The sequence below is a fragment of the Meleagris gallopavo genome, chromosome 3, assembly GCF_905368555.1.
Source record: "Meleagris gallopavo chromosome 3, MGAL_WU_HG_1.1, whole genome shotgun sequence".
NCBI lineage: Eukaryota > Metazoa > Chordata > Aves > Galliformes > Phasianidae > Meleagris > Meleagris gallopavo.
In genome coordinates, this window is record NC_139406.1 from 73,753,546 (window position 1) to 73,764,433 (window position 10,888).

At 44.6% G+C, this 10,888-nt stretch overlaps 1 protein-coding gene across 4 annotated transcripts in view; it reads right to left on the reverse strand.

The window, feature by feature from the left end:
• Positions 1 to 10,635, reverse strand: part of RNF19A (ring finger protein 19A, RBR E3 ubiquitin protein ligase) — a 57,365-nt gene extending 46,730 nt beyond the window's left edge. Inside the window, exon 1 of one of the 4 annotated variants that reach the window (XM_085221481.1) lies at positions 10,496 to 10,635. The gene's annotated coding sequence lies outside the window, so the exon portion shown is untranslated. Of the gene's footprint in view, positions 1 to 10,070; positions 10,327 to 10,495 lie in introns of those variants that run through there. The other 3 variants (XM_085221484.1, XM_085221483.1, XM_085221482.1) reach the window with 3 other exon arrangements.
• Between the last annotated feature and the right edge of the window lie 253 nt (positions 10,636 to 10,888).

The following is a 10,888-nucleotide window of genomic DNA, read 5'->3' on the forward strand; positions in this document are numbered from 1 at the left end:
ATGTTCTGTTTAAACTATAAGATACCTTAAGCTAATTTTTTCAGATCTCAACTAAAGCAAGGGCATGCACTTCATTACATTGATGGCTGTAGGTTAGTAGATCCCAAGAGGGAGAAGAGCAATAAACAGGAGGCAGCTACAGACTTCACAGCTTAAACTACTGAGGCTATTTGCTGCAGTAACGATGTCCTGAGGGTAGCAGCTAAGCTTCCAAATTAGCATGCTACACTATTTTGTGGGAGTAATTCCCAAAAATCAACAATTTGTCAGACCTTACTTGACAAGCCAGACATGAGCAACACAGAGTACAGCAGACCTACCAGAGGCTTAATGTAAGGATGGGTATAACACCTCACGGTTAAACAGCAGATGGTACGGGGGAGGAGAATGTAAGCAGACAGCCAGATTAAGTCAAACTGGAAAAATATAACCATCCTATTGAAAACAGAAACCCAAGTAATAACAAGTAAAAGGCATTGTGACTCACCTCATTTTTACAATTTAGTATGTCATTTATCCCAAAAGACAACGATCTCTTGTTAAAAGAAAAGCCAGTACTCTGTTATTACAACTGTCTGTCACTTCCCATTATAACATCCTATTTCCAAATCTGCTTAGTTGCTGCTTCTTGAGCAAACGGCTGAAAAGTTATACGCTAAGATCTTCAGCACAGTTATTTCAAACAAGCTGCTTAAGCAAATTCTTCAAGGTTTTGGATTTTTTTTGAAAGTTATCATAGAAAAAACAAATCCAAAACTTGAAATATTTCCTCTGGAAAGGCTAAGCACTAGTGTTGCTTTGAGACTGGGATTGGAATTCTGACCTGTGCATCTAGGATGTACATTTTATTGGCCTTGTCAATATTCATTCCAAGAGAGGAATACATAATTTCTAGCGAACAGCACAAATTTAGGTTCTTGGAATCTCTCCTGCACTCGAACCAGCCTGGAACTGAACAGGGTCTACCTTTCATTTCCAGATACACAATACACTAGGGCCGAAGTACCCCAAAATAGAGACTGCAAACACTAGAGGAAAATGAGTTAACAAGCATAGAGCACGGATAACAAGGAGAACACACAAAGAGCAGCAGAACCGGGAAAGCTGACAGAGGGAGTGCTGCCAAATGGCAGAAGAGAAAGGCATCAGATTAGGCACTGAAAGGGTATAAATTCAGACTGACTTGGAAACTTCTCAATGAAGATCTGAACCGATTAAATTAGAATAGGATTTGGATAAAACACTTGAGCAGGCAGAAAGTAAAAGGTACACTGCTGGTGACAAGAAAAGACTGCAAAAGGGGCTTGTGCTGTCAAAGCATGCCTTCCTCTACAGCTTGGTCCCCCACAGCATGAAGATACTCACAAAACCCCTTCACACACATGGATCATACTGTCCGGGGCCAATCCTGTAAAGCATGACAGAGTATTATTAGATACGACAAGCTCAAATAGCAGAGGCCTGCTTAGCGAGAAGGTTCCAAACCCGTCAGTGCAATTATTATTTTTAACAACTAGGAAACCACACACAATTAATTCTGTTTACTTCATGCAGTTCAGAAATGAGGGCTAAAGTACCTTATGATGGTTTAACTGCGTGACTTTTACTCCTTTCTCCCCTGTAGAATCTTTACCAGATTCACACTTACCAGGTCACTACTCAATGTTTCATTTGTTTGTTCTTACTGATCATTCCCCTTATACTAAAGGAAGAACAGAACAATACTGAATATTGTGCAAGAGGAAACCAATTTCCTGACAGCAGAACACGTCAGATTAATACTGCTGAAACCTTAAAATACTACATACATCCCACTGAAGTAGAATGGTTAATATTCCTCTTAACAGATAAGATACTAAAAAGCATATGGTTAAGGATGGAATCATTTACCAGCCTCGGATGCTGGATCTGAGATGCCCAAGAACTTCACTTCTTTTTATGTTATACAGCAAGTTATGTGTCCAAAGATGTCTGCACTATCAAGTAGGTACAAGTATGCATATGGAAAAAAAGCCATCACAAATACCAAGAAATACCACTAGTGTTGACCTATGAAAAGTTCTCCTTGGCTTCCAACAAAGATCGTATCAACCACAAAGAAGAAGGATGAGATAGCTATACACAGCCATTATTCAGATGCCTTAATCAAGGAAGAGGAAAATTATTTCAGTCTTCTGGTTTATTTGCAGTACATCTACAAACTTACTGAAAGGAAACAATTGCCCTAGAGACAAGGTTTAACGTTGCCCAACCCAGATCCACTACCCAGCATACAGGGCAAAAAGCATTCACTTATTTCTCTAGGGGAAAAGCAACAGACCAAAAAACCACAGCTACATAATTAAGGACTGCAGCTTAACAAGGATAGGCACAAAAGGTGATCAGGCTATGCTTGCTTCAACGTGAATTCTGGTATTTCTCAACTGACCTGAAACCCTGAAATGACATGCTGCAGGCAATGGAGGAATCAGTTTCACCTTGTTGATATGTGCAACCCTTTATCATTAATAGAAGGTGGCAAAGAAGCCACCTAATTGCTGCAGAAGCCATATCCACCTGTTTCTGGCATTTCTAGTGCACTCAATCATGGTTTCCAAGCAAGGAAGATAAACTACCAGCATCCTGGAGGTATCTTCCTCGCCATCATCACATAAAGGGGAGCTGAGTTTTTAAATTCTGCCCACTATTAAAAGCTGTGCAATTCTCCACCTACAAAATACACTCTTTTGCACAATGGCCATTCAAGAAATACACACATGCAGACAATACCAGAAGTCAAACCTCAGTGAAAAAGTTTCAGAACTTCAAAGTCACAGAACAACAAATGTAAATCTGGTCATTCCTCCCTTTTTTGGAAAAAAAAAACCAAACCAAACACTCTTCAATCTCTAAAACAAGGTTTTATCTTAATCACCAAATACTGCAAAGCCACTCAGGTTCAGGTAACCATCCTACCTGCAGTTTCATACTGCAGAACCAAGGCCCACGTTTCTGGGATTTCAACACTGCAGGTGACTCGTTCCGACTTCAGATGGATTGCTTTCACAGTGCGCTTGGGAACTTACACCACTTTCAAAAGAAAACAAAACAAAAAAAAAACCTCACCACCAAGATAAAAGCATCGATCTGCTTTCCACAAATCGCTGCATTTCTGTTCGTTGTATTGCCAGCAGGAAGCTCATTCCTTCTGCAGTTCTGATTCGTCTCTCTTGTGAACAATTTTTAGCACAATGCAACCTTCCTGAGGTGCGTTTTCCCAAATTGCAGGAGGAACACCAACCATATTAAGATGGATTCTTTACTTTTAACCACCAGAGGTGAACAAACGGAGCGTATTGTGGCTTCACGCTCCTTGTGCATGTGCCATTTTTTGTGTGATGGCTTCAAAAGGCATAGAGCGCAAATATTCCCAGTTTGTGGGGGATCATCTCTAAGCCACAGTTCAAACCCAAATTATTCTGTATTTCAACCTAAATTACACTTTAAACTGAAAGGTAATACTGTATGACTCAAAACAGCAGAAAATGATACGGATTAATTACACTGCCCTAAAAAAAATAAAAAAAAAAATTTAAAAAAATCACACCTTAGGAAGAAAACCAGGAGAAAAAAAAGCAGAAGATAAGAAAAGCATGTCCTTGTTCATTCTTTACTCAAACAACACTAGTAGCCATGAGATGGTAATTGATTAGGGCAGGGTGCAGGAGGTGGGAAGAAGCCGGTCTCACTAAAAGCAAGTTTTAGAGAAAAAGCTGCAAAGTGTTGCTGGGCAGGATTAAATATTATGCTTCGAGATGCTTTTATTTCTTAATCCACCCTCCCAGTAAACAACAGCTCCTTGCAAAGATTCAATTCAATGACAAAAGATAACGTTATCTGGCACATAACATACCTTATCCCTATACTAACTAAATTAACACTAAAACCAGAGGAGATAGGGTTTTTTCCAGACACACAGGCAGCACGTAATCCCAAAAATCCAAATTCTTGCAAGGCAGGATCCTTCTCTTTGTTTACCTTTGTTTCTCTTTTCTTTAATAAGTTAATCCATTACCTAATTTATCATGGAATCATCTTTAATTGTTAATAATGGAAAGACTCAGGACTCCTCTGCTGAGCTTACACAGCTCTTTCCTATCGTCTTCCCAGCTGAATTTCTGCCTGGTGTCAGGTCGCAGAAGGTGAAATCCATTTTTCTGCAACTATCCACCACAGGAAAAATCTACATACTACCATGTAAGGGAATGAAAAAAGCCCACAGCAAACAGTAACAGGAAAGGGAAGAAAGAACGGGGAAAAAAGGAATTACTCAAGTAGGAACTTCACGAAGAAAATGCTTTTGGTTACTAGATACAGAAAACTCCTCTGTCCAAACAGAGATGGTTGAAAACCACAGCATTGTGAAATTAAAAGAATACAGAAGCACAATAGCTTTGCAGGTTTCTTCTCTATGCACTGACTGCAGGTTTATGACTGAAAGAAAGCAGCAGACTGGCTTCACAGGCTACACGCGCCAAGGCTCCTGTTGCTTAAAAAAGGACGCAGAAGTTTGATACCTCCATCTCTGACCCTGAGTAAAAGAGCTCCTGGACTCTCAGGATGTATTTTTAGTAGCGTCACATAAAACGAAAGCATGATGCCTTTTTTTGAAGAGGCACAGTCAAACAAAAGCTAAGTACCAGATATAACTTTACAGGTAAAACTGAGAAGGAAACTGGTCTTCACAGGAAACTGAAGCAAGGTCTTCAACTCAGCAAAAAACAGTAAGTTTGAAAGCTTTGTTCTATTTATTTTTTGACTAAAAGTAGAGGAATACAAAGTCAGAACGCCTCCAACTGGATGCACAACAAAGAAACTAAAGATAAACTGAGCTGTTAGAAAAATAATTTTTCTAACACACATTCTAAAAATGAAGATATTAGCCTTGGATACACTTCATCTTACAGACACGTCTTTGAATTAATCACCATATTAGACGGCTCACTGTGGAAAAACATGAAAGATAGGCCCTAGTTACGACACTTCCCAACAGCTCACCAGAAAGAAAAGTTCTGCAGTAGGCTTCGCTCCAGCTCCCTTGCAAGCTGGGTGGTCTCACTGCAGCTATTGCTTATCTTGACCAAATGTTCTTCCACTGTTACATGTTTGAGGGACAGCAGGATGCTTCCTACATAAAGAATTTTTAAATGAAGGAGCGAGCATAATTTGTTTCATCAACCACTTTTTGTCAGCATCTTTGCTGAATACACAGTCGCCTTATAGATGTTCAGGTAACACCTGAATACAAACATTCACTGTCTCAGTACAATTAGATCTCAAGACAGGAAAAAGCTGCAGCATTGAATATGAGCATATGGCATCAATTTTTAGGTCATAAAAAGCCCAAAGCACTGGGAGAAAAGCAGTCATCAACTATTTAGTTTCGACAGAGTAAAAGTCTCCTACTTCCTATGAAAAGTATCATTTTTTCTCTCCGAGTCTGAGTTCTGACCAGCCAAAATTTTCCTTCTCTGGACCAGTTTCACTGAAATATACAGCAAGTTCTGTGCACTATGTGCTTTCAAAGCAAAGCTAAGAAAATGGACAGATGACGCATTTAGGCATGGCACCACCAAGTCTTTTCCACAGGAATGCATTAGATAGGCCATACGCATATATAAATGTATATGTATGTGTTTATATGTATATAAAAAAAGTGCAGCAGCACTAATGCTGCAATGTCATTGGATCAGAGATATCAGTCAGGTAGCACTGTGAAGTCCCCACGGTTCAACTAAAATCTTCAGTGCCAGCTCAGCATGCAGAGTTCAGCAGACCCCCAAGGCACAGGACCAGGCCGCACAGCTAGCCCACCCACCTTGGAAACCTATCACCATCTCACCAGAAGTCTCCCTGGGTGCACAACACTGACAGACTGAGCATTTTCACACAGTAATGTAACACGATTAACTTGATGTAAGTTGCACAGTGGGATTTTATGTAAAAATCTGACTGTTAACCAAGAAACTTAAAAACTCATACTTCCGTTTACGGAGAATATGCAGCACTAAGGAATCATGATGAGAACAAAGTACCGTGACTCTTACAGCACACAGTTCCTCCAGAACTATTCCTCTTGCTGAAGAAGCTCTTCCTTCAATAAATGGAACAAGTGAAAGGGACAGCCAGGGGCTCCAATTTAGAGCAAGAGCTCTAATCTCCCCTATGGGAGCAGCTAAAGGACCTATGGAAAAATGTTTGTTTAACAGTCATTTATCTCAACTATAAATGGAAACAGAACTGACAGAGTCCCACAACAACAGCTTGTTCTGGACAATAACAGGATACTTGCATTAACAGAATGAAGCTCTATTTAGGAAGCAAAAGAAGAAAGAAAAATCAAAAACAAGTGACTATAGCAAACTGAACTGTAACAAAGATGCCCTTCAAATGCCTTGCTGAAGGCATTGTTAGCAGATATGCTGGCCTCTAAAGAAAGGAAGTTTTAATGGCTGAGGAAACACTGTGTAACTTTTATTTAAGCTTATTTCATTAGGACCCTCCGCCAGGTTGCTTTACATTAAAGCAGCTCTTGTATCAGCTTTCCAGACCAGTGTAATATATAACTAGATGTGAAGGGAACCTGATGGAAACTCATCCTTCAGCTATGGAAGTAGTTTTCTGTCACCCTGCACAAGGCAAGTACAGGTGCAGTGTTTTGACTTCTGTTCAACAAGATGCCAACAGTCACTCAGCAGATGACCGATTAAGCCACAGTTTAAGAGCAGAAAAGCCTACCACAATTTTTCCATGATTTCTCCTACCTTTTCTTATTCTATGGATAAACCCCAACGTAGGGTAAATGTTCTCCTCAAAGAACTTCCATGAAAGTCCAGCAGAACAGTGCAAAGAAACGCCTTCCCCACATCTCTTAATGAAGAAAGACCTCAGAGTGATACTACAAATGCTTTATTACAATTCAGTTGTGAGGCTTTTCTTTCTTCTCCACACTCTTTCAACAACTCAAACTCACATAAGCCATGCATGCAACAAGAAACTTGTAACCAAGGCCTGCAATATTTTAGTCCTACATAATATCCACAGTTCTCTCTGGGAATCACTGCCATGTTTCAGATTCTCAAGTCGCAACATTGAGCAGGCTGTACTAAGAAAAAAAGAAAGAGCCACAAGCACCAGGGAAGGACCAACAACCTAAACCAAGGTGAGACAGTCCCGCAGTGCCTGAGAACTGCCAGAAACATATGCAAAACAACCAGAGATCAATTTAGAAAGAAGCCTGAGCCTTCCTACAACTCAGATAAGAAAGTCTCTTCCACTGATCCCATCAGCTAAAAAAATAACCTTACAAGGAAGTCTGACAGTGAGGTGATTGTCACTTTACAGAAGCTTGGAACAAATCAGTCTACCTATAAATATCAGCAATAGACAGAAGACCTACTTTTATGATTTATCACAGAGCACTAAAAATAAATAAATAAGAGCGCCTGAAGAATAATTTTTACACAAACATTTAAGAGGGAAGGACTGAAATTCTACTTTAACAGAAAAAAAAAAACACACAAGTCTGGTGGAGCACAGATCCCTTAGTTGAAACTCACAGCTGTGTATTTGGAGTTTTATTTCTCTCTGAGTTAAAGTAGAAGACAATGTCTGAAATGTAACCTATGCACAACCCCCAAAAAAATTATCTTTTCCTTAAAGACTGCTTCACCATAAAAGACAAACAACTACAGAAGAGCTGTTAGATCAAATCATGAAGAAAACTTCAAGCAATCAAAAATTAAAGGAAGTCCACTCTTGTGAAATATCAGGAACATCAGGAACTCTATTTCCTAGGAACTGATGGACCCCCCCCTCATGTTTTTCTTACAGGGAAAAGGAAAGCAAAACCACCAACACACTGATAAAATCAAAGCCCAAAACAATCACTCCTGCAGGGCCTGATGTTACATTTGTTCCTCCTGGCATCAGCCCACCTCCAGGTGATTCAAACATATTTAACAATTTTAGGTCCAACAGCATTCTCAGCATCTCCAAGCCGTGTTGCATGCGGCAGTTCATTCAGCTACACATCTTCCATCAGTTAATATACAGTGGACAACAGAAACTCAGCTCTATGACAAATGCAGAAAGAGAAAAAAATGACATTAACTTTCTCACAGATAAGCCCAAGTTAAAATGAGCATCTTTACTGCTCCTTCACAGAGCATTTGCTGACCCTACAGATCAGACCAGCTCACAGCTCAGCCTCATGCCAGGAACCACGCTGAGAAAAGGAGAGCCTGAAACATGCATCGATCCATTTGTTCCAGTCAGGTATTAAAATCTGTTCTGCTATGCTGGTATGCAGTGCCTAGGTCCAACTCCAAAAACAAATCACAAAGATAATTACGGGTGTCTAACCGTGGGCCAGAGTAAACTGACCTCATAATAGAGACCACAAACTTGGCTAAAAGCCATCAGTGGTGCAGAACAGCTGAGTTGTACTTCAGAGTTCAAAGACCTTTCCTAGTACTTCCAAACCAGAAGTCCTCTGAAAAGATTTTGGCACTCTAAAAAGGGAGTTTGTCTGTCTGTTCGTCTGGAAAGGCAGAAAGGTATCTTTGCAAAGAATCCTTTTGATAAATCTAAAGAATATCAGCTTCACTGAATAAACCTGAATGGCTGGGAAGAACCACCTACTCACTGGACAAATTCAAAGTCTAAAGGTTTGTCACGTGCAGTAATAGTTAAAGATTGTTAATGAATAATAAAACGTGCATGCACTTTTTCCATCAAAAGGCTGTACCAAACTGACAAAAAAATTCAAGGACTTGAAAATAACCACACAACACAAGCTTACCTAACGTGTATGCTGATGCTCTCTGGGAGTGCCATAGCTACAGGAGTTTTAGTGATTCATTTACTACTGCAGAGCCGGAGGTTTGTACACACCACGAAGGTAAACAAACCCACCTACCGAGTGTCTTCCTTCCTCCCGAGCCCCAACCAGCACAATTAAGTACAACCTGACGAGCGCTTTATATAAGAAAAGCAGTATGTTTGCCTGGTGGATGTAAGAGGAAGCAGAGAAAACCACAAATAGACAAATAGATTCCCCCTCTCAGAATTGATGCTGTCCTCTGACTCCAATACAGCTGCCGACACAAACACAACAGCTACAACTCTGCATTTTGTAGATGCTGAACTTCATAAAGCAGACCTGGAGCTCCAGCACAGTGCAGGAAATACGCACGCAGAGGAGATGTTTCCTGTAAACCCTTTAGTGCAGTGATTTTAGGAGCAGCATCGCTGCCAATACGCTAAAAGCTTTCATTTTCACTTTCCGCCCCAAGCTGGCCTGGTTCACACGCCATTAAAACGAAATGTTTTCTCATATTTCTGAAAGTTTCGAGTAGAAACATTTCGATGTTTACAGCTAAATAATGGCAGAGCTCGGAAGTCACGCAGCAGCGCCGCCGCCCCGCGGGCCATCCCGGAGCACGCGCTTCACTTCGCTCGGAACGTCGAACTGAAACCCCTTTCTACCGAACTTAACAACAACGAAAAACTCATCCGATAATGAAATATAGGAGAATATGTATTTTTTTTCCTAAACATTTTTTTTCTTAACTTTTAAGGAAAAATTAACACATGTTTTGCACGGTGAGTTTGCGAGCGGGCTTTCCCACCCCGCGAGACCCATTTCCCAACCTGCCCTTTGCCTTTTACAAACAACGCTGTCCTCGATGACAACGGCGATAAAGCATCCATCCATCCATCGCTCCCAGCGCGCACAGACACGGCGCTCGCGGCGCTGCCGGCGGGCACGCTCACGCCGGCGGGCACGAGGGCACGAAGACTGCGCGGGCCGCCAGCCCCCGCCCGGCCGCGGCTCTCCCTGTCCCCGCTCCCCCTGCGCACGGAACACAGAGCCGCGCCGCGGGGAGACCCGAGCACGGGAACACCCGGCCCGACACCGCCCACCGCCACCACTCCGCCTCCGCAGAGGGAAGCCCCGGGCACCCGGACCCGCCGCGCCGGCCCGGGACGCGCGGCCGAGGCAGCGCCGGGCGGGGCCTCCCCCGTACCTCGCGAGCGGAGGCGCGGCGTCCCGGGCGGCCGCACGCCGCTACCCACCCGGCGGGGAGCGCGGGCCGGGCCCCCCTCCTCTTCTCCTTCCTCCTCCTCGGGGCGGGCCGGGCCCCTCGCCCCGCCCGGGGGGAGCCGAGGGGAGACAATGGGCGCGATGACTTCACTCGGCAGCAATGCGAGGAGCCGCCACCGCCCCCCGACCCGAGACGCCCCTCTGCCACCGCTCCCCGGCCGCTCCCCGCCCGGCCCTCGCCCCGCCGGGCTCGGGCCCCCGCCCACGGGCGGCCCCGGCTCGGAAGCTCCGCTCCACCTTCCCCTCCGCCGCGCTCGGGGCGGCGGCTGCCGGCCCCGGCAGGAGGCCCGAAGGGAGGCCGCCTCCCGCCGCAGGGCTCCCCGCTCCCCTCGCCCCCACCCCCGGTACCTGCGAGGCGGCGGCGGGCGGGCGGGCGGGAGGGAGGGAGGAAGCGGTGCCGCTCCGCCCGCCGGGTCCGGCCCCACGCAGGAAGCGGCTGTGTGTGTGTGTGTGCGCGAGTGTGTGCAGCGCGGAGGGGCGGCGCTGCCCGCGGAGGAGGCGCCCCGGCCCCAGCGGTTTCCCGACGCGCTGAGCTCAGCCGCACGGCGCCGCCCCCGCCCTCCCCCGGTCGCTGTTGGGTTGGGCCAGGCACGCAGTGGGACGGCCCCGCAGGGTCGGGACTGAGGGGCGCCGAACGAGGGAGGGGGTGGTGGCTGTGGGTGCTCCGTGTCCCCCTGGGTGCCCTGCCTGGGCGGGGTGCGGCGCGGCGCGGCGCAGCGAGTAGCTGTGCGGTGGGCTCCA